This window comes from Caretta caretta, chromosome 2 (genome assembly GCF_965140235.1).
Source record: "Caretta caretta isolate rCarCar2 chromosome 2, rCarCar1.hap1, whole genome shotgun sequence".
Classification (NCBI taxonomy): Eukaryota; Metazoa; Chordata; order Testudines; family Cheloniidae; genus Caretta; species Caretta caretta.
Genome location: NC_134207.1, coordinates 174,107,207 through 174,124,620, shown reverse-complemented (window position 1 = coordinate 174,124,620; position 17,414 = coordinate 174,107,207).

Genomic DNA, 17,414 nt, shown 5'->3' with positions numbered 1-17,414 from the left:
TCAGCCCAGCTTATATCCTCAAGCACCTGACATCACAATACTCAGAGGAATCCTCTATTCCTTTGTAGGATCCTAGAATCTGTTGGCCTGTTACAGTAGCCAACCATGCAACAGAAATAAAATAGTGAATCTTGGGATGCTTTAGAACTGTATGATGCACAAGAAAGGGTGATAGCAAGTTGCATTGTTCTCAGGATACAGGCAATATCCTGCTCCTTGAGAACTGGCATAAAGGGAAAAGAAAAGGATCTTTACGGAGCTTGCAGAAAGATCACTACCACATGCGGATATGCCTGTTTGTCTGTGAGCAGCATAGTCCAGCTTGCCCTGGTGTCACATTAAACTAGGTTCCCTGATCATCTTTGTCCACCTCAACTCATACTATAATAACCTCTTTATTAAGGTCCAAATCCTGGACTCACTGAAATCAGTGAGGTTGCAGGAAATGTAAGACTTTGTTCTTAAACTATATAGACACTTTTGATGACAGATTTTAAATCATCTCCCATAAATTATGTTTCTGTGGCCCTGACTTTGCTCTCACACCAGTTTAAATCAAGAATAACTCCACAGAAGTCAATACAATATGGGTGGAAGTGAGAACAGAATCTAGCCCAGTACGCCTTTTGCTGTCCGTCGTTCTTCAGGAGCCTGCATTTCCATTTTAGCTGGATACTTTATGAAAACCTAATGTGAAATGAAAGATAGAAGCTAACCCTATTTTCACTCCCTAACTCAATCACTATTTCTTCCCAAAGCTTCACTGGATATTGTCATCACAAAGTAATCTTACTCTAAGCCACAGTAAAAAATTTCTCCTTGGATTCAGGATAAAATGGATCTTAAACGCAAGTAACTTGTGCCCCTGTATTACTGTTGCACCCAAATGAGATTAGGTCCATTTGTAAATCAGAGAACTTCCTGAGCCCGACAGACCTTTCAGAAACTTCTGAGGTGTCAGAGTGGCTAAGATTTGGAGTATTTCTACTGGAAAACAGTTTGCTCTAACAAAAATATGAAGCAAGCTCCCGGTTACTGAGATATCTGCTCTCAGAGCTGCTTGTAGTCAGCTGATGCTTAACAGCTTGAGTTAATGAGAATCCCTGACAATGTAGATAACAATGCAGAAAATTTAGAGAGTTTGGAAGGAAGGGAATGGAGGTTATTATGTTTTTGGAGAGGAGAAGAAAAAAATCCTCATAAAACATTTATCATGAGATGGAGTAGCAGGTGTACCTAGGAAAATGCAAAGCTTAAGTTCACCAGGAGTGTGTCCCAATCAGAGCAAGATTTATATGTTTAAATGGGGAACAGTGAAGTAGTACAGAAGGTTTCAGAGGAACAGCCGTGTTAGTCTGTATTCGCAAAAAGAAAAGGAGTACTTGTGGCACCTTAGAGACTAACCAATTTATTTGAGCATGAGCTTTCGTGAGCTACAGCTCACTTCATCAGATGTATACCGTGGAAACTGCAGCAGACTTTGTATACACACAGAGAATATGAAACAATACCTCCTCCCACCCCACTGTCCTGCTGGTAATAGCTTATCTAAAGTGATCAACAGGTGGGCCATTTCCAGCACAAATCCAGGTTTTCTCACCCTCCACCCCCCCACACAAATTCACTCTCCTGCTGGTGCTAGCCCATCCAAAGTGACAACTCTTTACATAATCAAGTCGGGCTATTTCCTGCATAGATCCAGGTTTTCTCACATCCCCCCCACCCCCATACACACACAAACTCACTCTCCTGCTGGTAATAGCTCATCTAAACTGACCACTCTCCAAGTTTAAATCCAAGTTAAACCAGAACATCTGGGGGGGGGGGTAGGAAAAAACAAGAGGAAACAGGCTACCTTGCATAATGACTTAGCCACTCCCAGTCTCTATTTTCTGCTCCAGTACAGGTGGGCTATCCACCTGCATATTTCAAGCCTGATCCTCAGTTCCCCTGCAAAGAGTGTTTGTGACTGAATTGATTCTTGATCATCACAAAAATTGGTGATGGGGGTAACATGAAGTAGGTGTGCTTTAGGTCTGAAACTGTGTGCATTACAAATTTATACTTGTATTGGTTTAATAAAAGGTATCACATATTAGTGTCAGTGTGGGGTGGACAGAAGACTTGTGGAAAAGTGCAGATCAGCAAGCTGAAAAAAGTTATGTATTAAGCTTCAGATAAAGAAATAACCCAGCCCCCAGTGTTCCAGCTGGGAGGCCAGACAGCTTCCCGAGACCTGGCCCAAATTATTGAAATCACTGGGAGTTTTGCTGTTGAGTTCAATAGGGCCAGGATTTCACTCAGAAAGATTCCGTGTCTCTGGGAAAGACTGGCTTCCAATTCAGAGATGTTAAAGAGTGACAAGGAGTCAGGGCTGTCCCTAGCAATTCTGGGGCCCTATGCAGCCCCCCTGCGGGAGGGGGGGGGCAGGACTTTGTGTGTGGGGGGAGCAGTGGGGCTGGCACCAGGCCTCCGCGGCAGGGAGGGGCTGGCTTGTGGGGCGGGGGGAACCATCCCCCAGCACTCACCGGAGGCACGGATGGGGCTGGGTCCCTACACTTCCCGCCGCCGGTGAGTGCAGGCCCTGCCCTGCTGCATAACTCAGGGGAGCGGGGGCGGGGCTAGCACAGGGAAGGGGCGGGGCGGGAAGAGCTGGAGCAGGGGCTGGAGCAGCACACAGCTGCGCAGGGCACCAGGAAATTTGGTGCCCCAAATTTCCTGGTGCCCTAAGCAGCTGCGTACTTTGCATGTGGGTAAGGATGGCCCTGCCAGGAGTGAACAGAGGAGCTCTGTTCAGAACAGAAGAGGTTCCCCACCTCACCCTGGCTTGTGTAAGCGATGCTCCCTCACAGCTCCCTTGGCCTACTGCACTGACAGCTTCCACTCCACTTTAACCACAGAAGTTAATGTTGAATCTGCTTCTCTGTAGTCCTGAAAACTTTACATTTCCGAAGTGTAGCACAGCTTATAGGTAATGGTCTCTTGCTGCTATAACAACAAAGATTTGTCTTTCATGGATTTCAGTAACCTTACAAATTCAGTATTCTTCAGGCTAGACTTATAGGGTAAGCATATTGCTGCTTTACTTATCAATGCCCTCCGTGGGAAGGCTTTTCAGAGAAGCCTGATATATCTGACCCATAGATGTATAGATTTATTTAATATTTTCTGATTCTAAGAGACTATCATCAAGAGATCATATCAGGTACTTGCACAGTGAAAATCTGGAAAACGTTATATAATTTTTGAAAAAATGTTTTCACAAATATTAAAAGAGAAAACCTAGTCAAATACACAAACTGTATGAAAATTCAACTAAAAAGATCTCTCATCTTAAATGGCAAAAATACCAAAATGTTGGTAAAACGTTGAATTAAGAAAAGGATATTTAACCTTCACCCTTGCATTTCCTAGTATTATTGGCTTAGTAGCCGATTTTTTAAAGTTCCCACTGGGCAGTTTATACAGGCTGGCACATTATGTCTATTACTTCAATGCAGTTTTTTTGTATGTGAATTATAACTACTGTGCCTGGCTGGCTGTTCTGTAATATAATGGATGTAGACAAAGGCTGCCTAAAGTAGAATATTTTATTAGGTCAATTAATATATGAGTTGCATCTTGTTCCTGGGGTTAATCACTGGGTTGAATCCTTAGCTTGCATTTAAATTTGGGTAAGGCCATAAAAATGACTCAGAAAAAAATGACATCTGGGTGTTCCCTACTGATTCTCTTCCAATTACTTTTACATCAAATATATTCAGTTTTACAAGTCAAAACTAGATTTTCCCAAGTGTCAAAACTGCAAGCTCAACATGATGTTGGAAAACAGTTAAACTGTGTGCTCTGTCTCTCCCCATCGTCATGACCAACAAGGATACTGGAATATGAATTAAGATGGCCATTTTTTCATGACACATGAAGCAGAATGAAATATACCTGTGGAAGAACAAGATGTAGCGACACTACACTTCTGACTATATTAATTTGCTTTTGTCTGCAACTATCCTGTGAGTCATGTAGTACCAAGAGAGTTTCATCTTTTCTTTTGATCCTAATTTCATGCTTTCCTTCATGAAAGAATTCTTAGATGCCCCAGGATTTGGCTCTACTCAGCCAAACTCCCATTCAGCTCAGTAGGCTTGTTTATGTTCTCCTACTATTGGAAGTCAGGAGTAATTCCACTGAAGGTAATGGAGTTATACCAGCGTAACACTAGTGTGGTGAACTATATTAGGCCTAATGGGAGTTTGTTTGAGTAAAAAAGTCAAGAATAAATCAATAATCTCAGCTTTTGCCTGAATTTATTTCTAAAAATATTAAGTGGTAGAATCCAAAGAGAATGAACATTTTAAACCTGCCACCACTAAAAAGTCAATTTTTTTTCTAGTAGTGACCATACACTGGTACCTGAGTTACTGCACATATGTTCTATTTAAAGAGTGTAAGGAAATAACCCTGTATTGCAGACACCTTTGTATACGGTAACTACTGGCAAATTATCACGTAGTGACTCCTTATACCAGAGTTATGCGTATGAGTCCAAGGGGACTACTCAATGAGTAAATTGAGCAGAATTTGGCTAGACATGTCAGACCAATAAATTGAACACTAACTTTCAGAATTACATTCCAGAGAACAAAGTGAAGTGCAATATATCACATATAAGATAAAACATTTTCGAAACATGTCCCTACATATAAAAAGCTGAGGCTACTGTACTAGCATTTTTTATAGAAAGACAGGTACTGTTGTTTGGAAACTTCAGTATTTCTTTGTTAAAATATTACACATTGATTTATGGTCTCTCTGTTTCATATCAGGCTGCTAATCAGGAGGTTTAAATCAATGTTTCTTAAATACATTTGAAAAAAAGTTTAATCCTGAAAAGGGTAACACAGTAAAACAACCTCAACCTGTAGTTGTGCCATACCACAAAATGAAGCTTAGAAACACAGGAATTGCCACTTCAGAATGGATCAATTGTCTATCAACTCCTGTAGCCTTCACCAACAGGTATAATGCTGAATTCTTTATAAGAAGATGTAAAAAAGCCTTACAATATCAAACAGTGTAATACTATACCAGTGGGTGAGATTTTCTTATTCATATGACTAATGCTTTTTAATACCACTGTGATCTAGCTCAACCTCAAGATATAGGCTAGGTGCAGGAATTTACTGGGTGAAATTCTATGGCCTGTGTGGAGATTAAACCAAATTATTTTTGTTGTGTCTTTGCCCTCTACACAACATGAAGGGGGAGGAAATTATATGGACATGGTTGTGTTCCAAATAATTGTGTTTACTAACTATATATCTATATAAACATGCAAGGCTCAGCTACAATATATATATATTCACACATACACTGCTACACTGCTGCTCTGTTAATTTCTAGTCGCTTCTGCAACACAAGATAGGAGGTCAACTCGAGGGCTCCCAAACTATTTAAAGGGATGTGACCCAATTCATATACTCTACAATCATGACGATCACTTCTGGTCATAAAATCTATGAATCTAAACTTTTTCCTAGTAATACTCTGTGGCAATGAAATCCACAAGTTAACTACACAAGGTGTAAAATAGTATTGCAGTGGAAATGATACAGTATCAGCAAATAATGAGTTGACAGGCAAATAAATACATTAATTGTGTGAAGGAAACTTTGTAGATAAGGGAGGAAAGAAGCTGTAAAAACAAAGCTACAGATGCAAACAACCTTTTAGAGGTGAAGAACTTGTGATAGAGAGGCTATAGGGGGAGACTGTGTCAAAGCCAGACACAGAACTCAAGCTAACTACACATAATATTAGACACAGCTTTCTCTTAAAGTAGTGTAACCCACACAGCTTCTGGGTGTGGTGTTCTGTCGCATCTAGTGGCACCAAGACCACTTAAAGAGAGAGAGAGAGAGAGAGGAAATGAGTCTGCTCTACAGTCTTAGCTAACAGCCAGTTGGCTTTAAGCTCATGCTGTAGAGGCTCACGCACTAAGCTTAAGAAGTCCCTGTTTCGATCTCGCCCGCTGACAACCGGGGTCTGTCTGCGTTACAGTAGCACAAGGAAGTTTTATTTTAAGAGTTTTTTACTTTTTAATTATATGTATTTCATAAGACTCTAGAGGCTCAAACCAATATCAGGGCCCCATTGTTCTAGACACTGCATGTACATATAGCAAGAGAGAGTTCATATCCCAAAGAGCTTACCGTCTAAATAGACAAGACAGACAAAGGAAATATTATCCCCATTATAAAGAGGGAAAATGGAGCACAGGGAGATTAAATGACTTGCCCAAGACCATGAAGGAACACTGTAAGACAGCTAAGAACAAGATCTCAGATGTCCTAAGTCCCAAGCCAGCGCTTTAATTGCAAGGCCATCCTATCTCTAAAATAGCAGTGTTTTTCTGTTTAGAAGTTTCTAAATTTACATGCCTTAAATATTTTATAACACACTCTAAAAGGGAATAGGGTTTTTAAACTTGCTATAAAAAACCCACATTTGGAGATGACAATTGTTTTGCTAAAATTACTTTAATATGGGTATAACACTATGAAAATACTGTTACATAAAGACCACAAAATATCTAGTTACGCAACCTTGAATCTAGCAATTATTTTCTGAAAACTTGAATTGGCTGAAGAACTGAAACTAAACATGCTACAAAACAAAATGACTGTAATTTGTGACTCAGTGCTTTTTGAAGTGACATCTACCTCCAAATAAAACATTTATCACTTGCGTTTCAAGTGTGGGAGAAAATAAGATGGACCGAAAAGTAGCTGCAAGGCTATTATTTTGCTGTTTAATCACTGTTATCATGTGGCAATGGAACAATAACTGGATCCTGGTCCTCAACTCCTCTTTCAAGAACAACTATAGAGAGTATTTGTAACCGTGACATGGCCTGCTTTCTTTGCTGTTGCAAGATAGTTTCTGTACTTCCTGGGATTATCCCTTCAAGATTCTTAACCAGAACTTTGGACTATCCAAAGTGACTGCTCTCAGAGATTCTATTTTAGGTACTTATGTGGCTCCAATTACTGTAGTGTCTGAGCACCTACCAATTTTTATATATTTATTCTTACAGCATCCTTGTGAGATAAGCAAGTGCTATTTTACAGATGCGGACCTGAGGCACAGATTCTCAAAGATATTTAGATGCCTAATTCCCACTGATTTCTGTAAAAGTTAGGCATCTAACTACCTCTGAGGATCTGGACAGAGAAACTAAATGACTTTCCCTAGATCATACAGGATGCCTCTAGTGGAGCAGGGGCTGGAACCTGCATCTCCTAAATCCAAAGCTAAGGCACTTATCACTGGAGCATCCTTTCCCAAACACATTTTACATTAAGCCTATAGCATTATGAAAGTTAATTCAGTACTGGTAGATACTCAAGCAGCACAGGTATGATAAATAAAACCCAGGTATTACCTCATTTTAGACTCTCGATGCCTTAATTTCAGGAACTCCCCAGTAACTAGGGACACAACAGGTACATCATTTTGCATTTGTATGTATGCAGCACAACTGGATCCAAAGTAATCGGTCTGTGGATTACATCAAGTCATTTGTGTATGACGTGACTGTCACAACCACTGCCCTGTGGTGTCACGTTATATGGAGTCTATCAATCTACATCCAGATGACAATTTTTCTGTTTCTCCCACGCTCTCTGGCTCATATCAATTTAGTGGGAGTACAATTTGAACTAGACATTCTGTTATGCCTTTTTCTCTTATGACTGCTTCTTACGTACAGGCAGGAAGTTTAAAATAAAAGTGTCTGTGGCAGAAATTCAGTTCTTAAAGAATTCACAAACTATAAAACTAGTCTATACAGCTGATCAAGAAATAAAAAAAAAGTGTTTGAATATACTTCAGAATGTTGAAGTTGTTTGCATTTAGAAGTGTTGGAAATGGATCCATATTTGTTTTTTTCCCACTTTTTTGGTGAAAATATTTTAATAAAAAATTTGAAACAAGGTCAAACATGATATGAAACATTTTACTAAGTAAGAGAGAAATTTCAAATGTCAATTTTTTCCAACACTTAAAAAAAAAAGTTCCTCCCCCTCCTTTTTTAAAAAAAACCTAAACAGTTTGATTTGAAACATTTCAACCAGCTCTTCTGCTTTGTATTACAAATAGACTTGGAAGGATTACAGTTTTATCAGTAAACGTTTGTAAACCTTGATTTCACCGTACTATCAGAAAATGATGAACAAATATTTCCATCGATAATAACTGAAATTTACAGATAAACAGCAGTTTTCCTCGTTGCCTAGGAACTCATTCGAGTTTGAGTTAAGGATATTTACGCTGTATATATTTTGACCTATGATGCTGGCCATTTGTGGTTTAGTTACAAAGTTATAGTTATAAAGCTTTAACTTCTTTATAATTTCCTGAAATTATGGTCTGTCCCACCCCATAATTTCCTGCAACTGTGAAAATTTAAAATTGATAAAAATAGAAAAATGCTTAAAATAAACATCAATATTATGCATCATAATTTTATATATATATATATATATATATATATATATATATATATATATATATATATATATATATATAATGACAAAGCTCTGTCCTTGCCTCCGTGGGTCCCACGCTTCCTGGTGGATTTCGCTAGCCTCAGAGGCTCACTGTGACCCTCCACGTAACCCTTCTTTCTCTAGAGACAAGGGTCACAGTCTACTAAGCCGTTTTCATCATAAGCCAGCAAAGGAGGTGAGGAGAAGTTATCCTTCCTTGCACAGTCTCTGTTGTCTCCCAGTCTCAGTGATTAAACAGGGGGCAAAGCTGGGGGAGGGGAGCCCGGGCCCACCCTCTACTCCGGGCTCCAGCCCAGGGATCCTAATAGTATCAGACCTTTTAGAAATATGACATGTACAATTCCCTGGGCTACTTCCCCCACAGCAGCCCTCACTTCCTCAAGCTCCACTTCACCCTTACCTCAGGGCCTCCTTCCTTGTGCCTGATATGGTGTGTACTACTCAGCCTCTCCAACAGCACAACTTCCTCCCACAGCTCCTGACTTGCACACCCACCTGACTGACTGGGAGGCTTTTAACTAGTTCCAGCCAGCCCCTGATTGGCTTCAGGTGTCCCAATCAACCTAGCATTCTCCCTGCCTTCTGGAAAGTTCTAACTTGGCCCCAGGTGTCTTAATTGACCTGGAGCAGCTGCCATTTCACTTAACCTGGTACCAGGGATTTGTTTAGTCTGGAGCTAATATATCTATCTCCCACTACTTTTCTATAGCCATCTGGCCTTGCCCCATCACAATATATATATATTGGTAACTCAATAAATATATATATATATATAGTGACAGGATCGGGCCAGATGGCTATAGGAGAGTAATTTTTGAAGTAAAAAGGTGTTTTTTAAAATTTGCATAACACACTTACAAAGCAAAACAACAGCATATGCAATGTGTAACACAGGAACCAGTCACAATTGTTTTCTCATTAGCTTCAGGGGAGGGAAGTGTTCAAGCTTGCCTGGGCCCAGAGTGGGGGGCTTCCTCGACTCTCGTGGTCTTCCACCCTTCCGAGTTACCTGGTGGTCCAGAGCGAGGGGGCTTCATCAACTCTTAAGGTCTGCCACCCCCTCGAGTTACCTGGCGCCACGCTCGAGTGTCACCAACAATTCCCTCCTCTGAAAGCACCCAACAAAAGGGGCAGGCTGTGGGGTGGACAACCCGGGGTGGGGGGCACATGCACCCACGTGTGATAGGACCCCTCTAAGGTGGTGGTGTCCGCAGCAGCAATGGCTGGGGCTGGGGGTCCCTTACTCTCTCCCCCAGTCAAAGGGTCAAAACAAAGGGAGCTGGATGGGGACACCGAGCAGAGAGCCTCGGACAGCGCCCACCGGTCCTCAAAAGCATCAAGGGACTTGGTGGACGCCGCCCAGAGGAACTCCGCCCAGATACGTGAACGGACCGAGGATCGGAAAACGGCCCCACAGTCACAGGAGACTCCATCTCTCTCTGGTTTTATAGATGGCCGTTTTAGCCAGGGTCAGGAGGAGGTTAACTAGGAGATCCCGCGACTTTGTGAGGCCACGGATGGGGAGTGCATAAATAAAAAGGTGAGGGGAAAAATGCAACCAAAAACATAATAAAAGATTTGTAAGGAGCCAGAACAGGAGCTGCAGCCTGGCGCACTCCAAATATACGTGCACCAGGGTTTCCCTCACACCGCAAAAGGGACAAGTATCTGGGATGGGGTTGAACCGCGCCAAGTACGTGCCCGTGCTCAGAGCTCCGTGAAGGAGCCGCCAACTGATGTCCCTGACGGGCCTCAGAACCAAGGTGGAATATAGGCTGGCCCACCAGGGCTGCTCACGCTCCAAAGGTGGCAGAAGGTCTTGCCATTTTGTGTCGGGGTGAGACACTAGGGTGAGGGCGTGAAGGGTGTGCAGCATGAGTGTGTATAGATGTTTCCTTGGCACGGTTTGGAAGCATACCGGCTGCAGTTCATGCAGCTGGCTCGCCGTAAGGGGTGAGGGGGTCGATTGGGTCTACGGGGCAGGGGTCCAATTATAAGGTCCGGCGGGCCTGAGGTAGAGGGTGGGCGGGGCGTGCCCTCAAGCAGGACCCGATCGAGGTAAGCTCTAGCAGCGGGCAGCAAAGCGGCCTTCACCTCCTGAAGTACGCGCCGGGGGTACGAGGTCTGGAGAGCCCAATGCGCCGAGCGAGCGTCAGGGGATCCAGCCAGTCTCCCCAGTCTTAGTCCAGGAGGTCTCCGACTCTCATGACTTCTGCCAGCATCAAGCTCTGGTGCACCAAGCGAGACTCCGCCACCTGCACACGGAGCTGGGGGTTGTGTAGCAGGGGCTCCGCGAGGACATCTGTCCCCTCGGTGGCCGCCACGGACCAGGTCATTAAAAACAGTTTCCAAGTCCGGAGGAGGTCCTGGTAGAAGACCGGCAGCCTGGAGAGGTCTCGCGGAAGACCTCCTGGAAAGAGATAAAAGAGTTGCCAGTCATATCGGAGCCCTCGGAAGCAGCGCAGGATGGCGTGCGCCAGCTCCACGCCAAACTGCCTGCACCATAGAGGAGCCTCTGCAGGGCCTGGAGGTGGAAGACGCAGACCTGAGTATGCAGACACTTCAGGCCCTGTCCTCCTTCCTTCAGGGGGTAGATGAAGAACCCCTACAGGGGCCCAGTGCATTCCTGACTAAAAGAACCCCAGAATCGATGTCCAGAGGTTGGTCAGGAAACCCGGGGCCGGGACCAGGGTGTTGAGCTGGTACCATAGCTTGGACAGGACTAGTTGATTAAGCACCAGCGCTCTCCCTCGAAGGGAGAGACATCGGAGTAGTCCCGTACATTTCCAGAGCCACTCTATCACCCCGCCCTCTAAATTTTGCCAGTTCTCCGGTGGAGAGGGATGTGTGGCAGAAAGGTAAACGCCGAGGTAGAGCAGCGGACCCGCGTTCCACCAGATTGTCTGAAGCGCTGGTGGGAGGGAGCTCGCCTGCCGCCAGTCTCCTACCACCAAGCCAGAGCTCTTGACCCAGTTGACCCGGGCAGAGGAGGCTGCCGAATAGATGGTCTGGCAAGCCTCCACCTGCGCCAAGTCGCCCAGGTCCTGGACCATGAGGAGCACGTCATCAGCGTACGCCGACAGGACCAGCCGCAGCTCTGGCTCCCGCAGCACCAACCCTGTCAACCTCCTGCAGAGGAGGCAGAGGAAGGGCTCGATCGCCAGAGTGTACAGCTGGCCTGAGGGGGACACCCCTGCCGTACTCCTCTCCCGGAGCTGACCGGTTCGGTCAGGGTCCAGTTGAGCTTAACCAGACACTCTGTGGAGGCATACAGCACCTGGATAAAACCCACAAATTAGGGTCCGAAGCCAAACACCCGCAGAGTGCTCAGGAGGTACCCGTGGTCCACCCTATCGAACGCCTTCTCCTGATCTAGGGACAGAAGGGCGAACGACAGACTGTCTCTACGCCTGAGTTCCAAAAGGTCCCGAACCAAAAATAGGTTATCAAAGATACTGTGGTCCGGGATGGTGTAGGTCTGGTCTGGGTGGATCATGTCCACCAGCACAGACCCTAGCCACAGCGAGATTGCTTTCGCTACGATTTGTAGTACGTGCCGAGGAGCGAGACGGGACACCAATTTCGTAAATCGTGGAGGTCCCCCTTCTTCGGCAATAAGGTGAGCACGGCTCGCCTGCATGAAAGAGGGAGGACCCGGCTCTGCAAAGACTCGGCCCAGACGGTGACTAGGTCTGGGCTGAGGACGTCCCAAAACATGCGGTAGAACTCCACGGTCAGCCCGTCCATGCCTGGAGACTTATTAGTGGGCATATGACGGAGGGCTTCTGAGAACTCGGCCAGAGTGAGAGGCGACTCTAGCCAGTCTCAGTCGCTCGCGCTGACCATAGGGAGCTCCTCCCAGAGCACTCTGCAAGCGCCAGGGTCGGAGAGAAAAGACTTACGTAGAAGGCTCGGGCCCTCCTGCACATCTCCACCAGCTCCGTGAGAGGGGTGCTGTCTTCTGCCAGGAGGCAGGTGACTTGTTTCTTGGCCCCGTTCGTTTTCTCCAGGGCATAGAAGAAGTGGGAGCCGCGATCCATCTCCCGAAAGAGGCGGATGCGGGATCGAACAAAGGCGCCCCGGGCCCGATGGTCCTCGAGGGCCCAGAGCTCCCCCCGCTTCTCCTGGCATGCTCCACAGAGGAGCAGGTCCTCAGGGCTGGCGGCCAGATGCCACTCCAGCTCTAAGACTTCCCGTTCCAACTGCTCTATCACCGCATTTCTCTGTCGGCTGGTGCCCCGGATGTACTTGCGGCAGAAAAGCCGGGTGCGCACCTTCCCCAGGTCCCACCATCGCCGTGCCGAGGGAAAGGCATGCTGCTGCCCTCGCCAGGCCAGCCAGAATTCCCGGAAGGACGTCATGAAGCCCTCATCCTCCAACAGGCTGTTGTTAAAATGCCAATAGGCCAGCCCCGGCCTCTCTGCACAGAGGGAGGCTGTCACGGTGGCTAGATGATGGTCAGAAAATGCGGCCAGCTGGAGGAGTGGGCTCGTGAGAGATGGAAGCGTGATAAATAAATGCTGTCCAACCGGGAGTGGCTCGGCCGATGGGCCTCCACCCAGACAAAGGTGAACATGGAAGTGTCATCCGGGTGGTGGTAGCGCCAGATGTCCACTTGGGAGTGACGTTCGACTATCTCCCGGAGGGTGTCCGCGGCGGCTGGGCTCTGCTCAGTCCCTGAGCGGTCCTGTTCCTTGAGGGTGGTATTAAAATCCCCTCCCAGGACCAGGCACTCGTGAGAAACTAAGGTGCCAAGGAAGGCGGATGCCCGCTGGTAGAATTGCAGCCACTCCGGGCCCAATGTCGGGGCATAGACGTTAAAGAGGTTAACCACGAGCCCCTCCATACAGACACGGAGATGCAGCAGGCGACCCGGCACGGTCTCGGTGACCCCTAGCACCTTGGGCCGTAGGTCGGGGGAGAACATGGTCGCCACTCCAGCCTGTCGAACCGTGGCATGGCTAAAGTCGACCCTGTCTCCCCACTCCAGCCGTCAACTGTCTTCGACGGTCGGGTCCGTATGGGTCTCCTGCAGGAAAACCACAGAGTACCCTCCCTCCCAAAGGAAGGAGAGCACCTGGGACCTGCGGAGAGCCATCCTACAACCCCGGGTATTCAATGTTGCGATGGTGAGAGGTGTCATGGGGAGGGTCGGGGGGGATCCTCACTGGCAGGGATGCTCGCATCTCCCAGCGGGCCACGCAACATTCCGTGACCCATCCCATAGGTGAGTAATTGTTCACGGAAGACGCGGACCCACCAGTAGGCCGCGGCATCCTGCTTCCCCATCCCTTTACCTTCCCCCATGAGGGCCCTTGTGGCCCGGAGGATTTGAGAAAAGTCCCCCCATTGCTGGAGAGCAAGTTGTACCTTGTTGTGGGAGCCACAGACATCCTCTAAAAACTTCCGCAGCTCTCCTCGCAGCTCATGGGGGGGTGGGGTTACAGTTTCCCGGTTGTTCCCCAGCGGGGCCCTTGGTGCAGCCCTGTGGTCTACTAAAACGGACAAGCAGGTGCGGACCCCCGACGGGGTGCCTGATGGGCTGGAGCTTCTAGGCCCACCTCAAGCTCTGGGGTGATAGGGGTCAGTGGAGGGAAAATAGCAGCTTCTAATGGGTCGGGGCAGGAGAACACAAAGGCTGCTCCCTGGGGGTCATCAGTTGTGAAAGGGAAGAAAACAGCCCCGGGGGCGGCAATGACATTGCAGGAGGTAAATTGGATAGCAGTAGGGGCAGGAGCAGGGGCAGAAGCGAGGTTCTGGGTTTCGGGAGGCAAGCAGCTGGATGGTGGCGCCTCCCAATCAGACTCAAGGATTAAAAGGGTGGGGAGGGAGCTCTCAGTGACACTGGGCGCATGCTCTGTGGTGGATTTAGTGGCCACAGCATCAGGAGGTGAATTATCTTCTGTAGGGCCCCCGCCCGGGAAGGAAGTCAATTGCCCCGCACCAATGGGGGTGCCCCTGGCGACTCGTGTCCCCGCCGCATGGCGCTGGTTGTCACCTGAGCAGGCTCGGTGGTCGTCAGCGGGGTGTCATCAGCAGCCAGGTCGATGGAGGAGTCCAGGGGCTCCTCGGAGGTGGGAGCGGAAGAAGCAGTTAAGAGGAGGGAGCATGGGGAAAAGAGGGGTGGAGTGACGTTGCCCAGATCGAGATTTGCTGGCAAGAGGTCGTCCTCCCCCTGGGCTACCAGGGTCAGATCTAAGGCTTCAATCTCCTCAAACATGGAGGAGAGGACACTTTCTGCTTCCTCGGGGTTCTCCCCGCTGGCACCCGCCACGACGGTTGCCTTGGAGTTCACAGGGGCTTCGGGTAGCGTCAGGACAGAAGGGGCTTCCTCGAGGGTCTCGGAGGGGAGGGTCTCCCATGGAGGGGAGACACTACCCTCCGGTGCTGCCACGTCTTTCCCGGCTGACACCAGTGGATGGGACGCACCCGTGGGCAAAGTGGAAGGTTCGGCATTGATGCCCCCTTCCTGGTCTTCCGGGGGGCCTCTGCCTCAGGTAGATGAGGCGGAGCTCGAGCCTTCCGCTTGCCTCACTTCCCCTGGACTAGGGCCCAGCCCTCCATGGCATCATCTGGGGGCTGGTTAGCCGGGGTTGTGTCAGGGGGTAAAGGCGATGGCTCAGGGACTTGCTGGGGGAACGGTGGCGCAGCATAAGGGAGGGAGGATTCTCCCTGGGGCAGGCTCTTATCCATGCATGGTGGTATCTCTGCCACACCCTCCTCCATACGCCCTGCTAGATTGTCAGCAGTGAGGGCGGGGCTCTCCCGCTCGTCTGGGCGTTGTAGGGGTGGTGCCCCTTGGGCCTGAGTGGGAGTAGCGGTGCTCCAAAGAGGAGGGGGTACCAGGCAGCCAGGGGCGTCGGCAATGACGGGGCCGATGTCCTGCCGGGTCTCGGGGATTCCAGGTGCCCCTCCTTGCCGGGCTAAGGGGCAGTCCCTCTGGACATGCCCCAACGCCCGGCAGAGGTAGCACCGGGTTTCCCCCATGGAAAAGTACACCCGGTAACGGGCCCCCTGGTGAGGGACTTGGAAGGACCCTTCGAGTGCCACGCAGTAAAAGCTGCACTTGCTGGCGGAAGGAAAAGATGTGATGGAGGGTGGTGTCCTTGCAGCCCAATGGGAGAGGGCTGATAACAGAAACAGGTTTCCCCAGGGTGGAAAGGGCAGGTAGCAGGGCAGCATTGGGGAGAAGAGGAGGGACAGAGGTCAGGACCAGGCGGACGCCCAGGTCCTCTAGCGGCTCTAGGGGGACAAACACCCCCCCCACCGCCAGGCCCCTTTCCACCGCTTCCTGGGCGGCAGCCTCCGATGCTAAGAAGAAAATGACCTTCCTGTACATTTTGGAGGCCACCACAATGGCCGAGGGCCCCACCACCCTCGCCAACGCCCACACGTAGGTCTCCACGTGGGGCGAGGCGGGCACGAGGAGGCATTGGACACCGTGTTTCCTTGTCATGGTGAGAAAGGGGCCCTGGCTGCTATTGATGGTGGTGGAGGCGGTGGGCGGGAGAGATGATGAGGCGGCAGGCGGGAGGGCTGCCGCCGCCCAGGCATACATCCTGGTGGCTGAGGAAGGGACACCCGCAGAGCTGGTGGAGGGGGAAGCGGGGAAGGACGCCGTGGTCGGTGGCGGGGCTGCAGCAGTGGGGGTGGCCCTTGCCATGGAGGGCCCGGTGGTTTTAGCGGGGCCCTTCCCCTTCTTCTTGCCCTGGCCTTTCCGGCCGGCTGGGGGAGGCTTCCCTAGAGTCTGGGGAGGTGATGGGCATGGCAGCAGCAGAGGTCACCCTGGTGCCCTTCATTGCCGATGCCCCAGCGGGGGCGGTGGCAGGTGGTTAACAGAAGTTGGGGTCAGGTAGAAAGGGACAAGCTGTGGGGTGGGCAAATCAGGCTGGGGGCACATGAACCACCGTACGCTTGTCCAGAGAGTCCTGTTTGGTTGGCTGGTGCTTCTGGTCCACGCGGTGGAATCAGGGCGAGCAGCTGAGTCCAGAGGCAGATGTTAGGTAGCCAGCAAAGATGGCGGAGTGGGGGGGTGAAGATCGTAGTGTGGGGGTTGGGAGGACACAGATGGATCGGGGGGCAGCTCTGTGCCACACCCCCTGTGTCCCTACAAACACCGTTAAGACACAGTCAAGGCCTCTCCCCAGATGGGAGCACAGTTCGAAAGTTACTCAGTCTTAGGCCTCCTACACGGCGATTTGTAGATTCCCTGGGCTGTGTTCCTCCAGTGGATGGCTTTTTCTCTGTCTCTTCCGGGCTTTCTTTTTTGCAGCAGCAGCATTCCAGAAATGCCGGAGCAAGTGATAAGAGTCCTCTCGACCGGAGACAGGTCCACAGACAAACAGCAAGCGGCTGGGTCTGGGAGCTGGGTCCTTCCACTCCCCGCCTCTGGGGAACGGGCTGGCAGGCCCCCCCTCTCTTGGGGGGGGGAGGTTTCAGCTGGAGCAGCAGCAGCGTCCGAAGGCGGGCTGGCAGGCGGGAGCTAAAAGCCGGCCAGCAGCCGGCCAGCACTCTAGCAACAGCAGAGAAAAGAAAAAAAAACAATAAAAAGAAAAGAAAGGGAGGAGAAGGGGGGAGAGCGTCTGGCCTGGTCAGGGGGGGAAGCCGAAAGCAAGGGCAAACAGCAAGGAAAGCCCAGGCCAGAGGGTAGCAAGCAGGAGCTATATTAGCCACAGGCTAAGTACATCCCTTTTCCCTGGGTAAGGTAACAGGGAAGGTTGGTTTTTTTTTTTTTTTTTTTGAAACAGAAAAGAGGTTTATTTGTAACACTTACAAGAATTACCAAAGGAAACAAAACAAACTATGCAACAAAACAACGCAAACAGAAGGTATAACACAGCAGCTTTC